The 18168-nt window shown below is 40.5% G+C and overlaps 1 protein-coding gene across 2 annotated transcripts in view; it reads left to right on the top strand.

Annotated features, from left to right (window-relative positions):
- Nucleotides 1–12230: 12230 nt before the first annotated feature.
- The window catches only part of zfhx3b (zinc finger homeobox 3b), a 547203-nt gene continuing 541265 nt past the window's right edge, over nt 12231–18168 (top strand). For both annotated transcript variants that reach the window (XM_022670083.2, XM_022670080.2), the window contains exon 1: nt 12231–12323. The gene's annotated coding sequence lies outside the window, so the exon portion shown is untranslated. The remainder of the gene's footprint in view (nt 12324–18168) is intronic.

The following is an 18168-nucleotide window of genomic DNA, read 5'->3' as shown; positions in this document are numbered from 1 at the left end:
TTGGTTTTATTTGAGGGTCACCAAACATTATGTCCTTTACTTAAGTACTTTGTTAATTTACTTAAGTAGAAATGTTGCTTATTTCTAATATAATTTATAATTTATGATTTTCACACACTCATCTGAACTTTCTACTTATATTTAAGAAAAAGTATAAAAAAGTAAAATATGTCATTGCATACTTTATTTCTCTATAATGATACTGCTGAATCACTTTTACACTGAGTTACACTGTGCTGAGCCTGTATTCTGTAGACTCTGTAATCTTCTGGATGAAAATAAAATCTTGTTTTTTTTTATTTTGTTTTTTTTTGAGGACACCATTGAGCTATCCAGATGAATTCCTTATAAACCAAAGAGGAAAAGTAGTATCATAGAAAAGAGCAGGAGGAACAGGATTGGCCACCGGTGACCACATTAATCTTCCTCTGACCACACTTTTTTTTTTTCTTTTTTTTTTTTTTTCGTTTCTTTGCTCCAGCAGCCATTAGGATTATTTCATGTTTATCTTTCAGTGTTAAAAAAAATCTCTTATTCTCATATATATTTATATATATTAGGAAAAGTGAGTGAGGCCCATTCTGTCCTGGTTAACTAAAGAGAGAGATTATATCTAAGGGGTTAGGGCCAGGCTGGCTTTGATAGCTCGCAGACTATCATTAAAGAGTTGCCGGAGCCCTTAGCTAAAAAACCCACTCTCAGTCTCAAACACCTGCCCTGGGATAATGGCGAGTACATTTTTAATGCATCATTTTTTTAATAAGTTCGAAAATTGCCAAGACCTTCCAACAAAGGAAAGTAGCTCGCGCCGGAGCCCCGACAGTAATAATAAAAAGTAAGAAAAGTCTTTTCTCTTTGGCTCCTTTTAAGTTGCCAACATCCAAAGACTGCAGCAAACTAGCAGAAGGGGGGAAAAAATCATTACGTGCTTGTTTCATCTGCCGCTTTCTTCCTGCGTACAGAGGCAGCCGGGCTGATTAAAGGTGACTAAAATCTAAAACCCACTGAGCTGCTGCTGCCTCTCCTTCCTCCTCTCCTCCAACTTTTATTTTTAATGGAGGATCTGCCCTAAGCTCGTTTACTCAGGAACAGACGGATATAAATGTTTTAAATTTTTTCCTCTTTCTCTCTGTTTCTCTCTCTTTCGAAAAAAAAAAGGGAAGAGGGAATGGAAGGAGGAAAGGACGGGTAATCGGAGAAAGATTTTAATCTTAATAATTCATAATGCGTTCCCCCTATTCCTCCCCTCTCTCTCTCTCTATCTATCCCCCTCCTCCCCTCCGCTCCTCCTCCTCTCCGCTCCCCTGTTCTGACTGGCGTTTGATGAAGACGCGGGCAGGCTGAGCGCGGGCGGTGGGTAGGTGGGTAGGCGGGTGTTGAGGCGGTGGGTCTGTAGGTAAATGCGTCAGGCCCGGCCGCTCCGTTAGATGGCCGGCTGATAAGGGCGGGCGGTCGCAGGGCAGGAGCCCCAAACAGTATTACGCTGCAGGAGCGATTGCCACCGCAGACACAAACAAGGTTAGTGTGGCGCGAGAGGCCCGAGGGAGGGGGAGGCGAGAGGCCGGCGTATATCTGACCAGATCACACAGCGATTGTGAGCTACACGGCCAGGGGAAAGGGCGGATTTGAATTTAAAGCGTGTGGGTAGCCTCTGTGAGTGCCTCACATACAGCACAGGCCAAAAATTTGGACACACCTTCTCTTTTTCAATGCGTTTTCTTTATTTTCATGACTATTTACATTGTAGATTCTCACTGAAGCATCAAAACTATGAATGAACACATGTGGAGTTTTATGTACTTAACAAAAAAATTATATTCTAGTTTATTCAAAATAGCCACCCTTTGCTCTGATTACTGCTTTGCACACTCTTGGCATCATTCTCTCAATGAGCTTCTCTCAAGAGGTGGTCACCTGAAATGAAAAGTTTTCCAACAGTCTTGAAGGAAAGAAGGAGTTCCCAGAGGTGTTTATTAGCACTTGTTGCTCCTTTGCCTTCTTCACTCTGTGCTCCAGCTCACCCCAAACCATCTGGATTGGGTTCAGGCACTCAACTGTTATAGAGTACAGCGTTATACAGGAGTGAGTTTCAGTTTAGTTCTCCAGCAACGAGACTGCAGCAGTATTAGCATTAGCCGCTAACCGCGCTAAGCACTAGCTATTTTACTTTCAATTTCATTCAGCGGTGAGTATTATCTTCACGGTTCACATTCACTGTAAATGTAAGTGATCTGTATCTGTGTGTAATGTGAACAAATCTGTTCCTGAAACACCGTCTCACATGCTCACATTGATACCTGTATAAATGTATCCTTCTTCAACAACAACGGAAAACCTCATATTAGAGAGACGAGAGACTCGTAGCTTTATAAAGGGAAATGGATGAGTTAGCGGCTCATATGTGGAGCATCTTTTGCTGGAGTGGAGAGACAGTAAACAGCTGCTCTGAAGTTCATGCTCAGGTCGAGGAGGAGAAAAAGGACAGGTGGTTTGCTTTTGCTGTTTTTTGCAGCTATAGCTGCACAGCTGCACCAACAGATGCAGTGTGGGTACGAGGGAGAAGCACAGCATTCTCAGAGGAAATCGCCAGATCCTCAGCTCTGATACATCAGTTAACAGATGCCTGTGCTGACCAACATCACACTAAGAGTCATATAATACTACTACTACTACTACTAATAATAATACTACTACTAATAATAATAATAATAATAAAATTACCCTGAAATATGGTCATATTATTTTAGGGGCCATATAGTAGTCAGGGTACAACTTTTTGTATATATGATTACATATCTTCCCAGAATCATATATATGTCCTGCATATATGGAGTACATTATTAGTATCATGGCATTGGAACATTGATTTTGACTATTATAATCTAATGACGTTTTAATTTAGGGGTGTGCCTTATCATATCATATAGCATGAAACATCTGGCCCATGAACATATCTGGCCCGTTTGAACTATAATAAACGAAAATGAAAAAAATAAATAAAATGCTTCTCTGGTGAGCTTTTGTTTACAAACCCACCCCCCCCCCCACCCCCCCCCCCCCCCCCCACCCCCACCCCCCCCCCCACCCCCCGTCTCTCTCTCTCTCTCTCTGTCGCACTCGGCGCGACTTTAGTTTCTGAACGTTCTCGTTTTTCCGCCTGTTCTTGGGCTCTCTATCTACTTAAGGTTTTTCCCCGGTTGTGTCCCAATTCACTAGCCGGGGCAGGGGTTATTGTATTGGACCGCAAGCCTTACGACACGAGTTCGATCCCACATGAGGAGCGGTGTGTTTATTTATTTATTTATTTTTTTTCTTTCTTCTTGTATTAAACTGCTTTGAGATCAACTATTCTGCAGTTGGGTTCAACAACCCTCTGGGCTGGAGAGCTTAGAAGTCTGTAGCTCTTACACATCCCATTACACTTCATTTTCCTGAACAGATTTCTTTTTTTGTGTGTGTGTGACACGCCACGTAATGGCTTTTTTATTTTTTATTTTTTTGCAATAGTGTATCATTGAAATGTTTTTTTTTGTTTGTTTGTTTTGTTTCATTGAATGTTTAGTCATATCGCCAAGAATATAGTTATCACAAAAATACCCTGAAAATATTGTGATATTATCTTAGGGCCATATTTGTCACCCTAACTGTCCACCAATATTTGAATGAGTGGCGACATACTGTAGGAGGAGTTCTATTTTTATTTTTTGTAATTGGTATCTATCGGTAGATATGTATCACCCAGCACCAGTGTGTGTGTGTGTGTGTGTGTGATGCACGTGTGTATTGTAAAAGAAGAACGTTTCCTCTGTGTAGAATGTGGCGAAGTTGCGCTGCGTGATCATGGGAACCCCCGTCGCTTCACTCCGGATAACATTTGCTCGGAAACTGAAACTGTAATTGGCAGCAGTATCATTGGCATTATTACATAGATCAATGTAGCTTCTCCCCTTCTTCAATCAATCTCCAATCCTCTCAGTGCCGGCAGCGGCCACATATTCAAAAACGCAGCTCGCTAAATGTCAAACTTAAGTATAATGGCATCCTCTCCTCTTTTCTCCCCTGTTTAAATGGCCCTATTTTGCCTGTGAGCACGTTAAAGTGCATGTTTGGTGGGTGAGATGATGACAGGGAGAGAGAGAGAGAGAGAGAGAGAGAGAGAGAGAGAGAGAATGAGCGAGAGGGGGGTGGATATCAGGTGAGAGGAAATGAGATATAGATGGAAATGATGGAGCTGTGTGATCAGTTGTGGAATCCAGTGGGTTTCTATTCCTGGTCCTGAATGTTTTTCCTGCTCCAACACACTGGGCTTAGTAGTATTAGTGCATCTCAAAAAATTAGAATTAGAATTAGAATATTTTCAGTTCAAAATGTGAAACTCATATACATTTATTATATAGATGTATTTATTACACACAGAGTGATCTATTTTAAGCATTTATTTATTTTACTGTTGATGATTATGGCTTACAGCCAATGAAAACCCAAAAATCAGTGTCTCAGAAAATTACAATATTATATACAGTAAGACCAATCGGTACTTTTGGCAGTACTTTGGGCATTGTGCCTGACTTGGACTTGATAATAAAACACAGTGGATCAACACCAGCAGATGTTGCACATGTTTCTCCAAACCATCACTGATCATCAGTAAATTTTACATTTCATTTGTAAATCAAGGGAGCAGAGTCTGGAGGAAGAGTGGAGAGACACACAGTCCAAACTGCTCGAGGTCTAGTGTGAAGTTTCCACCAATCAGTGATGGTTTGGAGAGTCATGTCTGTCATCTGCTGGTGTTGATCCACTGTGTTTTATTATCAAGTCTAAAGTCAGTGCAGTTTTGTTTTCCCACAAAATCTTACAGCACTTCATGCTTCCCTCTGCTACTGACAACTTTTATGAAGATGCAGATTTCATTTTCCAGCAGGATTTGGCACACTGCCCACACTGCTTACCAAAAGTACCAGTTGGTCTTATATAATATTCTAATTTTCTGAGACACAGATTTTTGTTTTTTCATTGTCTGTAAGCCATAATCATCAAAAATAAAAGAAATAAACACTTAAAATAGATTACTCTGTGTGTTTAATACACCTATATAAAATAAGTTTCACATTTTGAACTGAATTACTGAAATGAAGTAGCATTTCAATGATATTCCTTTTTTTTTGAGATACACTAGTATTTAATATTGATAAGTGTCATAAAATAATTGATTATAATCAAATGTCCACAGAATATACTCAGACACAATGCAAACAGTAAATGAGGAGCTTCTCAAATCTAACAAAAGTAGAAAACCTGGTAGATAAAGATGCACATACAGCTAAAGTAATTTACTGTAACGCTGTGTGAAGGACTGGACGAGGAGAGCGGACGCTAACGCAAGTATCATTTATTAAAGAACAGAAAACAAAACATAAAACAAACAGAAACAGGAGAAACAGGAGACTAACTGACAGACAGGATTAAACACAGCCGTGACAGACGTATAAACGCACAAGAACCGACAGAAACACTAATGACAAAGATCCTTAAATATACACACAAGGCGGGAAGGAGAACAGGTAACACCTGGGGACTGACTAATGAGGGGCGGAGCTACAAATGGACACAGGTGAGTGGAAAAACACTGACAGAACACAGGGGCACGGGTCACGTGGGACAACACAGGCACGAGGACAGACAGGAAACAGGGCCAGGCGTGACAGAAGCCTCCCCCTAAACGCGCAGCTCCCGAGGCGCGTAAAAACGAACCCCGGGGGCTGGCGGCGGGGAGAGGCCGGGGAAAACACGCGACGAAACCGGGGACTGAAACGGAGACAGGACAGAGGACAGAGACTGGACGAAAGACTGAGACTGGACGGGAGCCTGAGACTGGACGGGGAACTGGACAGGAGACTGAGACTGGACGGGGAACTGGACAGGAGACTGAGACTGGACGGGGAACTGGACAGGAGACTGAGACTGGACGGGGAACTGGACAGGAGACTGAGACTGGACAGGGTTCTGGACACTAGACAGGGATGCAGACAGGACAGGACTGGACAGGGGAACAGGGACAAAAACATTAACTGGGACAGAAACTAGCACAGTGACGGGGACAGGAACTGAGACACAACTGGAAACGAGTACTGGGACGCAGACAGAAACTGGAACTAAAACAGGAACAGACACAGGTACAAACACAAACATAGACGGAAGCCCAGGGCTGGGAAAAGTCAATGTCTGAGGGGCCAGTCTGGGCAGAGTTCGAGGGGCTGGAGCAGGAGACCTCACTGGCTTAGGGACACAGGGCCTAGGGCCAAACTTTGGTCTCGAAGCAGGTACAGAGTCAGAGGCGGACGGAGCCGCGGGTACAGGGTCAGGGACAGTGGGTACCACATTGGTGGCAGGCACTGCTGGTGCTGAAGCAGACACGGAGGCTTGAACAGCTGGAGCAGACACGGAGACTGGAGCAGCCTGAGCAGGCGCGGCGGGTGCAGCTTGAGCAGGCGCGGCGGGTGCAGCTTGAGCAGGCGCGGCGGGTGCAGCTTGAGCAGGCGCAGCGGGTGCAGCTTGAGCAGGCGCGGCGGGTGCAGCTTGAGCAGGCGCGGCGGGTGCAGCTTGGGCAGGCGCGGCGGGTGCAGCTTGGGCAGGCGCGGCGGGTGCAGCTTGAGCAGGCGCGGCGGGTGCAGCTTGAGCAGGCGCGGCGGGTGCAGCTTGAGCAGGCGCGGCGGGTGCAGCTTGAGCAGGCGCGGCGGCCGCTAACAGGACTGGAGCAGTAGGCGAGGCTGTAAAGACCGGACCGGAGCTTGCTTCTGGATCAGGATTCGCAGAGCTGGAATCCGGCCGGGCTGGAGAGCTGGAAGTAGGTGGAGCTTGAGAGCGCGGTGGAGCTAGCAGGCTAGCTAGCTTAGCCGGAGCTTCAGAGAGCGGCTTCTCGGAGCGCGGATGAGCCACGGGAATCACACAGCGTAGCGTCCCATCCGCTGGCTTCACGGAGTACGCCGTCTCAGCCGGGAGAGTCAAGGAGCGCGGATGAGCCACGGGAGTCACGGAGCGTGGCTTCCCATCCACGGGCCTCACAGAGCGCGGCGTGGAAACAGGAGGCGGCCAGTAAACAGGTGCGGGATCAGGCAGCGGAAGGCGGGTTGGTGCGGGGAAAGGCTCCTCGTCCTCGGAGCTGCTGGGAGCACAGCCAAGAAAGTCCCACGGCTCCCGGGTAGCCTGGCCTCCTCTGTAAAGAGTACCGAGGCTAACCGCACCAACCCGTATCGCCCCCCCAAAATTTTCTCCGCTCCGGAAATCTTCCACCGGTGAAAGGGAGCGCTGAGAGCGCCGCCGCCCACCTCTTCTCCTCCGGCGCCGGGAAGTGGAGGAGTTTTCAGCCGCATACTCCTCCTGAACGCCGCGAGAGAAGGGAGTGGGTCGGATAGCCAGCCTGGATCCAAAAAAAGGATTACTTGCAGCGTCCATATTTTTGGTCGGTTCTTCTGTAACGCTGTGTGAAGGACTGGACGAGGAGAGCGGACGCTAACGCAAGTATCATTTATTAAAGAACAGAAAACAAAACATAAAACAAACAGAAACAGGAGAAACAGGAGACTAACTGACAGACAGGATTAAACACAGCCGTGACAGACGTATAAACGCACAAGAACCGACAGAAACACTAATGACAAAGATCCTTAAATATACACACAAGGCGGGAAGGAGAACAGGTAACACCTGGGGACTGACTAATGAGGGGCGGAGCTACAAATGGACACAGGTGAGTGGAAAAACACTGACAGAACACAGGGGCACGGGTCACGTGGGACAACACAGGCACGAGGACAGACAGGAAACAGGGCCAGGCGTGACATTTACATTATGAAGAAAAATATATGGAATTATATAATACACAAAAAAGTGTTAAACAAACCAGAATATGTTTTATATTTTACATTCTTCAAAGTAGCACATCTTGTTTGGATTTTCTCAGTCAGCTTTATGAGGTAGAGTCACCTGGAATTCAAGCTTTCAGTTAACAGCTGTGTTGAACTCATCAAGAGTTAATTACTTGAATTTCTTGTCTCTTAATAAAGTGTTTGAGAGCATCAGTTAAGTAAAGTAGTGAAGAGGTAGAGTTACAGGTATACAGTGAATAGTGAATATTTGAGTAATGTTCTAATCCAGATTATGAGAAGCAAAAACTACACAACTACGTAAAGACAATCCGATACATGGTGGAACTGGCACTCATCAGGACTGCACCATGAAATGAAGGGCGAGAGTTTCCTCTGTTGTACAGGATAAGTTCATTAGAGTTACCAGCCTCAGAAACCAACCAGCAAGTTAACAGCTCCCCAGATAAGAGCTCTTAAATGCTTTTTCACTGAGTATTTTAGTTTTTTTTTTTTAGAATTGATAGAATTAATAGAATTGATAAAATAGCTTTTACTCAGCAGCTCACTGCTGCTGTTTAAGCTCATCACCTTCACCAACAGGTTGCTATTCAGGAGGAGGCTCTGGCCTTTTGTTAGTTAGGGGTCAGGGGTCAGCAGGGGTCTCCTCTCACCCCCTCCTCCACTCTACTGCCCCCCATCCCCCTCCGCCCGGCCCCCCTCCCATCTGGACTGCAACTAGGAGTCAAGTTCAGCACTGGGGTCTGGCCTGGTCCGTCTGGACGCCACGGCCATATGGGTGCATCTGCATACAGCAGGGGGGGAACAGCTGATTCAGCCCAGGCTGGGTTCACTTCGCTCGGGTCTCGGTGGTCTCGGGAGTGGGAGGGGGGGCGTGTAGTGGAGTGGAGTGGAGGGCAGCTTCAGGGTGAGTTTCAAAAAATGTGATTTCTCCAAGCGAGGCCGAGCAGGACGGCCGATCCTTTTATACGTGTGCCATGCGACGCAAATCGATTTCCAAATCAACTTCGGCGGCGAAATAACCCAATTGGTTTGGTTTGTGTTTATTTTTGCATCGTTATTTTTTTATGATGGTGCCAAAAATATCCAAAAAAAAAAACAAAAAAAAAAAAATGCAAGCTCCTAGGATATGAAAATGAGTGACAATTATACTGTATATTAAAGGAAAGGAAAGCAGACGCCTTTGAAAAGTACTATACAGCAATTTTTCATTTTTCCACATTAACTTAAGAGCTCTCACACTCTCCAAAAAACAGTCTATGTTCCCTTTTGGAGCTGTCAGAACTGAAGTCTGTCATAATAATTATTAAATTACAATTACAATTACAATTACAGTTATTGACATGTCGTATTACGATAATATATAATTTAAGCATAATTAATTTTAGGACAATTTACCATCCAAAAACACAGTTTAGACTGGACACTGTGGTTGTATATTAGATTTTTTTTATTTTCTAAATAGGATATTTACACATTTTATTTAGGCATTGCATTCTGTTGCCAGAATATGCATAGTAATTATACGTGTACTGCTTTCTAGAAATAATATGAACAAAAATACTTGAATATGAATATGAAGTAAGCCTGCTGTGTAGCCCAGAATTAGGCTACACAGCTATTTTTTTGTCTGGGAAACTATCCTATAGTGTACATGATGCAATAATTCAAATGGCAATGGTTTAAAATGTATCACAATAATTCTGGGATAATACATCATTCAAAAATATCAAAACATTTATTAGGCTGGAAGAAATTAACTGACACTTTTTTGTGTATTATATTTATGGGTTCTGTTTATTTAAAATATTTACACATTTTCAAGTCTGAATTTTCTTAATAATTAAAGGTTTTCTGCTTTTTAGTAGTTATATGCTCACAAATACTTGAGACATATAGAGTTTGTTTCTAGAACATGGATTAAACTTAGTCCTAGGCCCAATTTTCCTTTAATAGTAAATCTTCATTCAAAATTATGCAATCATGCAATCCAGAATTAAACTTCCTAGACTAAAATCTCTGTCTAGGAAATTATCCCATACTGCAATGTATCACTTGAAAAGACTGTTGAGACTGCAAATGATTTTTTTGTTGATTTGTTTAATAATTAAATGTTTAAATTATCACAAGCCATCAAACCAAGCTGAACTGCTTGAATTTTTTGCATCAGGAGTAAAGGCGTAAAGTTAAACAAAAGCAGTGTGGAAGACTGGTGGAGGAGAACATGATGCCAAGTTGCGTGAAAACTGAGATCAAAAAACAGGGTTATTGCACCAAATATTGATTTCTGAACTCTTCTGAAACTTTATGCATATGAACTTGTTTTCTTTGTATTATTTGAGATCTGGAAGCTTTCATTTTTTATGGTTATTTCAGCCAAATAAATGCTGTAAATGACAATATTTATGTGGAATTTGGAAGAAATGTTGTCTGTAGTTTATAGAATAAAACAACAATGTTCATTTTACTCAAACATAAACCTATAAATAGCAAAATCAGAGAAACTGATTCAAAAATCAAGAAAAATAACTTAAATGTCTTAAAATGACTAATAAAATCAGTCACAATTATTTCCATGACAGTATATCGTCCAATATGATTGGTTGGACTGGAAGAGACTGTAAATCTGAGTCCAAATGATTCCTCTTTTATTTAATTCCCTCCATTCCCGTCGCTCCCATCCTCCAGCCACTTTGATGGTCATTATCAGATTATAAAGATGCGAGAGGGCGGCGCTGGGCCGGAGATGCTCGGTCTTGATGTGAGCGAGCCGTTGCTCCCGGGGACCATTAGGAGGGTCTGGCTCTGCCCGAAGGTGCCAGAGGGCAGTTGGTGGGGCGCTGCTGCGGCGCTGTCCGGACGCGGGTCCTCTGTTATTGTGTATTGTCTGTCCGGCCGGGCGGGCGGTCCCTCGCTCTGCTCCCGCTCCAGACTCCTGACCCCGCGTTATTATTTCCCCCTTTCCCCCGGACCGCCAGCCGGCGTTACAACACGCGGCAGATGCTGAGGGGCTGCCCGGGAATGAATGCTAATGGTATTCTGCTGCTGGGATACCAAATCATTTTCACAGTCCCCCTCACCAAATACATTTTGGAATATATTCCGCATCCGAATGTGGGGAGATGGAAAATCTATCTCTGTTATTTCTTTACTTATTTATTTATTTATTTATTTGGGAAGGGGTGCATTTTTTTCTTTTTTTTGTACATCTATTTATTTATTTATATATTTAAAGCCCATTTACTAAATAAATATATATATGTATATATATATATATATATATATATATATATATATATATATATATATATATATATGTGAATATATATGTGAATATATATGTATATGTGGATGTATTTGATTTTTTTATATATTTTTTTTACCTGTAGAGGAATATAATGTGGTCTCTGAAATGATTTTATGACTACGGGTCAGTCTGTGAGACTGTGTGTGTGTGTGACTGTAAGTGTATAAATGTATGTGTTTGAAAATTTGTTTGTGTGTGTATGTGTGTGTGTGAGACTGTTAGTGTATATGTGTATGTGCTCTTATATTTGTGTGTGTGTGACTATGTGTGTACTTGTTTGTGAGAGACTGTAAGTGTATAAGTGTATGTGTTTGAATATATGTGTGTGTGCGTGTGTGAGACATATGTGTGTGTGTGTTCCAATATTCGTGTGTGTGTATGTGTGTGTCTTTCAATATATATGTGTGTATGTGTGTAAGTGTGTTTCAATATATGTGTGTGTGTGTATAAGTGTGTGTTTGAATATGTGTGCGTGCTATATACCTTAAGTGTATAAGTGTATGTGTTCCTATATTCGTGTATGTGTGTGTGTGTGTTTCAATATATATATGTGTGTGTGTGTCTGTGTGTCTGTGTGTGTTTCAATATATATGTGTGTGTTTGTGTGTGTGTGTGTGTGTGTGTGAGTGTGTGTTTCAATATATGTGTGTGTGTATAAGTGTGTGTGAGTGTGTGTTTGAATATGTGTGCGTGCTATATACCTTAAATGTGTGTGTGTGTGACTGTAAATGTATAAGTGTATGTGTTCCAATATTTGTGTATGTGTGTGTGTGTGTTTCAATATATATATATATATTGTGTGTGTGTGTGTGTGTGTGTGTGTGTGTGTGTGTGTGTGTGTGTGTGTGTGTGTGAGACCAGTCGCACATGGATCAGTCATGGTGTCACAGTGGCAATGACTCTAACTCCCCTCTCTCTCTCTCTGTTTCTCTCTCTCTCTGTTTCTCTCTCTCTCTGTTTCTCTCTCTCTCTGTTTCTCTCTCTCTCTCTCTCTCTCTCTCTCTTTCTCTCCTCTCCCCCCCTGGCTGTTAGTTGGGTCAGGGAGAAGCTGGACCACACGTTCTGCTGTCGGATATCTGCTGGAGTTGGTGGTGAGGATGCGCTGATAGCGGTGGAGGGAAGAAGCTCAGGTACGGCCTTTATTGTCTCTGCAGCCTGGCGCTGCCCTGGAGTGCCACCTGTACTGCTGTGATTGATCTGTGCGCACACACACTCACACACACACACACACACACACACACACACACACACACTCACACTGAACACGTGTGCACACACTCACTCACACACACACTCACTCACTTACTCTCTCTCTCTGTCACACACACACACACACATATATATATATATATATATATATATAGACTCCCACACACACACACACACACACACACACACACACACTTATACTCAGAGCGAACTCACCTTTGCCAACTCAGTCCTGACTTGCATTATGACACTTTTGACTGATATTTTGACATTTTTGGCTGTTTTGACATTTGCTGCTGCTGCTGGTGCATTATTGCCATATTTCTTCTAATATTGACTTTATTAACTTTAACTTTTTTTTAAACCTGAATGGCTGCAATGACAAGTGAGGATCAGAAAATGTAAATGTATGACTTATTATTGTATATTTATGATTATTTATTATTATTATTATTGAACACTTTTTTGTAGGCGTCCCTTTTTTGTGGCTTTGTGGCTCTTTTCTCAATGCAGAAAGGTTATATCTGAGATCTATTTTGCATATTTATGGCAGTTTTATCCTATAAAAGTTGTTGATGTCTTTCATAAGTATGGAAAAAATAACAACAAAAGGAAAGTGAAGGACTGTCCTGCTGTTACAACTTTTATTTGAAGTTTTTTTTTTTATTAGAGTTTTTAAGCTTGCTTCTAAATATCAATGCATATTGAAGTTGTGCATTGATATTGTGCTTTGCAATAGTGTATTAGTTCTAAAAATAGTGCAATAGTGTATTAGTTAAAAATCATGTATATATTTTTTTATTTTATATATTTTTTATTTTATTGTTGGACAACGTGAGTGTTTTATTCTTTTTTCCTCCTCATGCTTCCATAAAGAACTGATCAGTACAGTGATTTATCAGTCTACTCATGCTTTAGTAGAGTTCAGTAGCACTGAGATAAATAACTGATCAGTACAGGGATTTATCAGTCTACTCATGCTTTAGTAGAGTTTAGTAGCACTGACCCCATGTCTTTCAGTACTGTAGAAAATATTTTGAGTATATTAATTACTTTTTTTGTTGTTAGTAGGGGTGTATGGACATATCGATATTTCCGCTATAAGTATCATAATATTCTGCATTACTGTATAAATTGTAAAGATTGGTGTCAGACAGTGGTTCATTCTGTGTTGTGTTTAAGCCCCGCCCACTAGATAGCCCCCACCCACTATGAACTCTAATATTAGATTCCACCGTTCTGACTGGACAATAAAAACAAAAAATAACCTTTTTCTTTTACTTTTACTTATGAGTTTGCTCATAGTAGCACAATATATATATTGCAATATCTCAATCTATAACTCCTGTATTAAAGTAAATAAGAGTCTACACCTGGATTTAAGTAAGTAAATGATGTGGGGTTGGTTGATGCTGCAGTTGGTCTGCAGGTTTAGGTTCAGCAACAGTATGAAGTGCTGAAAAAATGAGGTAATCTGACTACCTGAATTTACTGAATATAGACCAGGTTATTCCACCAATGGATTTTTTCTTTATATTCCAAGATGAACAATGTCAGGATTCATGGTGCTGGAATTGTGAAAGAGTTCAGGGTTCAGGGAGCATGAGATCACCATCATTTTCACACATGGATTGAGAGAGAGTTCACCACAGAGTCCAGACCTTAACCTCATTGAGAATCTTTGGGATGTTCTGGATGGAGAAGAGAGGCTTTGTGCAGTGGTCAGACTCTACCATCATCAATGCTGCTGCAAGATCTTGGTGAAAAATGAATCCAGAAACACTGGATTCAAATATGAAATCTTGTGACATTGCAGAAGATTTTAACAATGCCACAGTGAATTCGTGAAAATGCAGTGAAAGGCGGCCCAACCAAATATTACCTTTTTTTGGTGACATTTTTTCCCCCAGTATAGAATGGCGAAGTTGAAGTTCTTGCAATATTCACAGCATATGTGTTACTAAAGTGGATAAAATACTCCTAAATAAGTCAATAGCAATAATTCTACTTTTTTTTTTCTTTTTTTTTTTTTTTACAAAAAGTAATAGCAGCCCCCTTTACATGCAGCTTTTATAGTAAACACTGTTTAAACATAACCTCCTTATATTTTAGTTAGTTAAATACTGTATAAAGAAAAGTGTAAAATATGTAAATCACTGCAACATATAATAGGTATTTACAATATATAATAGGTATAATAGGTATTTGTGAACAAACAACTATGTACTGAGTTTCACTATGGCAGCTTATATATTATGTAAAGATTTAAATATAAAAAATATGTTAAAAAAATAAAACAGTAATTTGATTAATCAAGTTAATTGTACAATGCTTGTACAATGACTTGTGGTGTGCCAGTGTGTCTATATATAGTATGGTATATATATATATATGTGTGCATCTCAAAAAATTAGAATGCCGTTGAAAAGTTACTTTATTTATTATTATAGTAATTTAGTTCAAAATGTGAAACTCATACATTATATAGATGGATTACACACAAAGTGATGTATTTATTTATTTAAATGTTTATTTATTTTATTGTTGATGAATGATTATGGCTTATAGTCAATGGAAATCCAAAAATCAGTGTCTCAAAAAATTTGAATCGAATTCAAATTCAAGACCAGTTGGTACTTTTGGCAGTGTGGGAAGTGTGCCAACTAAGTCCTGCTGGAAAATGAAATCTGCATCTCCATAAAAGTTTAAAGGCAGAGGGAAGCATGAAGTGCTGTAAAATTTTCTGGGAAAACAAAACTGCACTGACTTTGGAGTTGATATAGCTAGGGCTGCAACGATTAGTCGATATAATCGACAATGTCGATTATTTAAATTTGTTGACTACAAATTTCATTGTCTACTATTGGTTTATTTTTAGCAGTACCCCATTACTCAATGTGCTGGGGACAGAACTTAGTCTGCGTCTCCAAAAGTGCCCAAACACAACAGATTACATATTTAATCACTATATCCTAGTCTACAAACTAGCTTTGGATATCTTAAGTAACTTTGAAGCACTGTTGTAAGTCGCTCTGGATAAGGGCGTCTGCTAAATACCATAAATGTAAATGTAAATATCAGTACTTTTAACATTTAAACAACATCTAGACATTTAAATGCCTTTTAAATCTCATGTTCTGCAGTTTCTATTGATTTAAAAGAGAACATTGGAGAACATTAAAAAAATAATCTTTGGCTAATCGACTAATCGAAAAAAAAATAAAAAAATTAGTCGAGTAGCAAAATAATCATTAGTTGCAGCCCTAGATATAACACATTGCTTTGAGTTGGATTGGTAGTTTTTTTGGAGTTGACACTTTCCTTTTTCTTTCTTTTTTTTCGTGTAAATGCCACACATAACGTATTTTCTTCTTCTTCTTTCCACAAGTGTCCTCCTGAGGATGCTATTTGCTACAGAAATGTACAGATTGAGGACTAATTGCAAGTGTAGAAGGGTAGAAGGTTGCGTTTTGTAAAAAGTCTCCGTCCGCTGGCCTTTCTGAACTACCGCTGGGCCTGTCCGGCTCGGGCCTCGTGGTGTTGCATTGTAATTTGCCTGTAACCGCATTAGACTTCCATTTAGGGCCAGGGGCCGAGACGGGTGAGGGGGGAACCGGGCAAGGACATTGTTTTAAACTTAATTCACGTGTACGCAGACCCGGGCCCAAGAGGTTAATGGCTAACAAATTAACCCCTCCGGCATTATCTTACAAACAGCCCGCAGCATATGATAACCTATAATCAATATCAGCAATTACGTGTCAGGCGGCGGCTCGTGTCGCTGACCCGCCGCCCATGAAGAGGGTCTCTCCGGAAAGAGGATCTCTCGCTCTGGCCTCGCAGAGAGACCCTAATGATGTCATTACCAGGATTTAGGAAAGAACACACACACCTGGGACCACCTCTCTCCCAACGAGGGGCTCAGTCCCAAGCTCTCCATATACAGCTCTGTAAAAAATCTGAAATGAAGAGAGCACTTCAGTTTCTGAATCAGTTTCTCTGATTTTGCTATTTATAGGTATATATTTAAAGAGTAAAATGAACATTCTTGTTTTATTCTATAAACTATAGTATAACAATATTTCTTAACATTTCCCAAATTCAAAATAAAAATATTGTCATTTAAAGCATTTATTTGCAAAAAAAATGGGTCAAATAATACAAAGAAAACACAAGTTCATATTCATAAAGATTTAAGAGTTCAGAAATCAATATTTAGTGGAATAACCCTGGAGGTTTTTAATCACAGTAATTTTCATGCATCTCGGCATCATGTTCTCCTCCACCAGTCTTACACACTGCTTTTGGATAACTTTATGCTATATCACTCCTGGTGCAAAAATTCATTCAAGTAGTTCAGTTTGGTTTGATGGCTTGTGATCATCCATCTTCCTCTTGATGATTATATTCCAGAGGTTTTCAATTTGGTAAAATAAGAATAAAGGAACTGATCATTTTTTTGTGGTTTCTTATATATGATTGACATCAGGTCTTGTGGCTGGATGTGTAGCATCATTTATTGTTCCTGTCTTAATTTTTGAGTTTAGTGTTTATTGTTTAGCTAAGTGGACAATCTAAGTCTAAGACCCAATCCCATTTCACCCCTTGGCCCTGCCCTTTACTCCTTACCCCTATCCCTCTGTTTTGAGTGTGCACGCCAAATGGTAGGGAGTGTCCTGATTCTCGTGAGGTTGGAGGAGTAGGTTAGGGGACCCACAAGTTTTTAAGTATTTTCTTTGTTAAAAGTGAGGATTAGCTCTATATCACCATAGTTTAATGTGTAGTTTCAAAGTTTTATGGCCAAATTCTTCAACAAAACAAGCACAACAAAGGTCAGTAGTAGTTTGTCTCAGTAGCTAGCTTAGATAACTAGCTAACTTTCCTGTTCCACCTTAAATGATGTATAATACCAGAGGGGGCTGCAGCATTTAAGGCGGAATAGAAAAATAAAATAAAATAAAAGCTAATCAAAGCTAATTTTAGCTGCCCAACACAGAGGAATTGAGGAATGGACAGTAATAATATCATTTCTACACCATCTCCTTTCTCCTTTCTGAAGACATACAATAAAATAGACCCTAAAGTTAAGTAGTTAACCCGCAGCAGCAGCAGCAGCTAGGCTACTGAACTTTATTGAGCGCTTTATTGATGACGTATTGGGTGCTTTTGAAGGGTTTCCCAATTCTTAGGGGGAGGATTTCACCCTCACTTCCTTTTATAACTCTGTTCCAAGAGAAAGAGTTACACTCAAATATAAGGGGTAGGGGTAAGTGGTAGGGCCAAGGGGTGAAATGGGATTGGGCCTTATTTCAAACTTTCTGGCCTGTAACACCTTTCATTTCTGTTTAGTTGTATCTAAAAAAATACATATAGTCTAATATATTTTTATTTTTTATTTTTCTCCTCATCTTCTTTCTCAGTCTTATTGCTACACTGCACAATGCACCATATATATTTTACAGCATCCTCTACATCTTCCTGCTTATCTCCAGCTCTAATTTGCATGTGAACTGAGCGTAAATTGTAATAAGGGTCTTAGGTTATCATTATCATTTTTTTTTTAGTAAATATTTTTCTAAGACATTATATGGCATGGTCTTGAACTATGCGATGCATTTCAGCTTAAATGCATGCATGTTTAATAATTAATAATTTGTAGGTGACAACTACGTCTATTATGATGGACAGTGCTGTATTTTATATGCAATTTTGGCTCATTAAAAAAAAAAAAAATATATATATATAAAAAAAAAAAATATATATATA

This window comes from Astyanax mexicanus, chromosome 16 (genome assembly GCF_023375975.1).
Source record: "Astyanax mexicanus isolate ESR-SI-001 chromosome 16, AstMex3_surface, whole genome shotgun sequence".
In the NCBI taxonomy this organism is placed as follows: domain Eukaryota; kingdom Metazoa; phylum Chordata; class Actinopteri; order Characiformes; family Acestrorhamphidae; genus Astyanax; species Astyanax mexicanus.
This window is presented reverse-complemented; position numbering and strand designations above follow the sequence as displayed.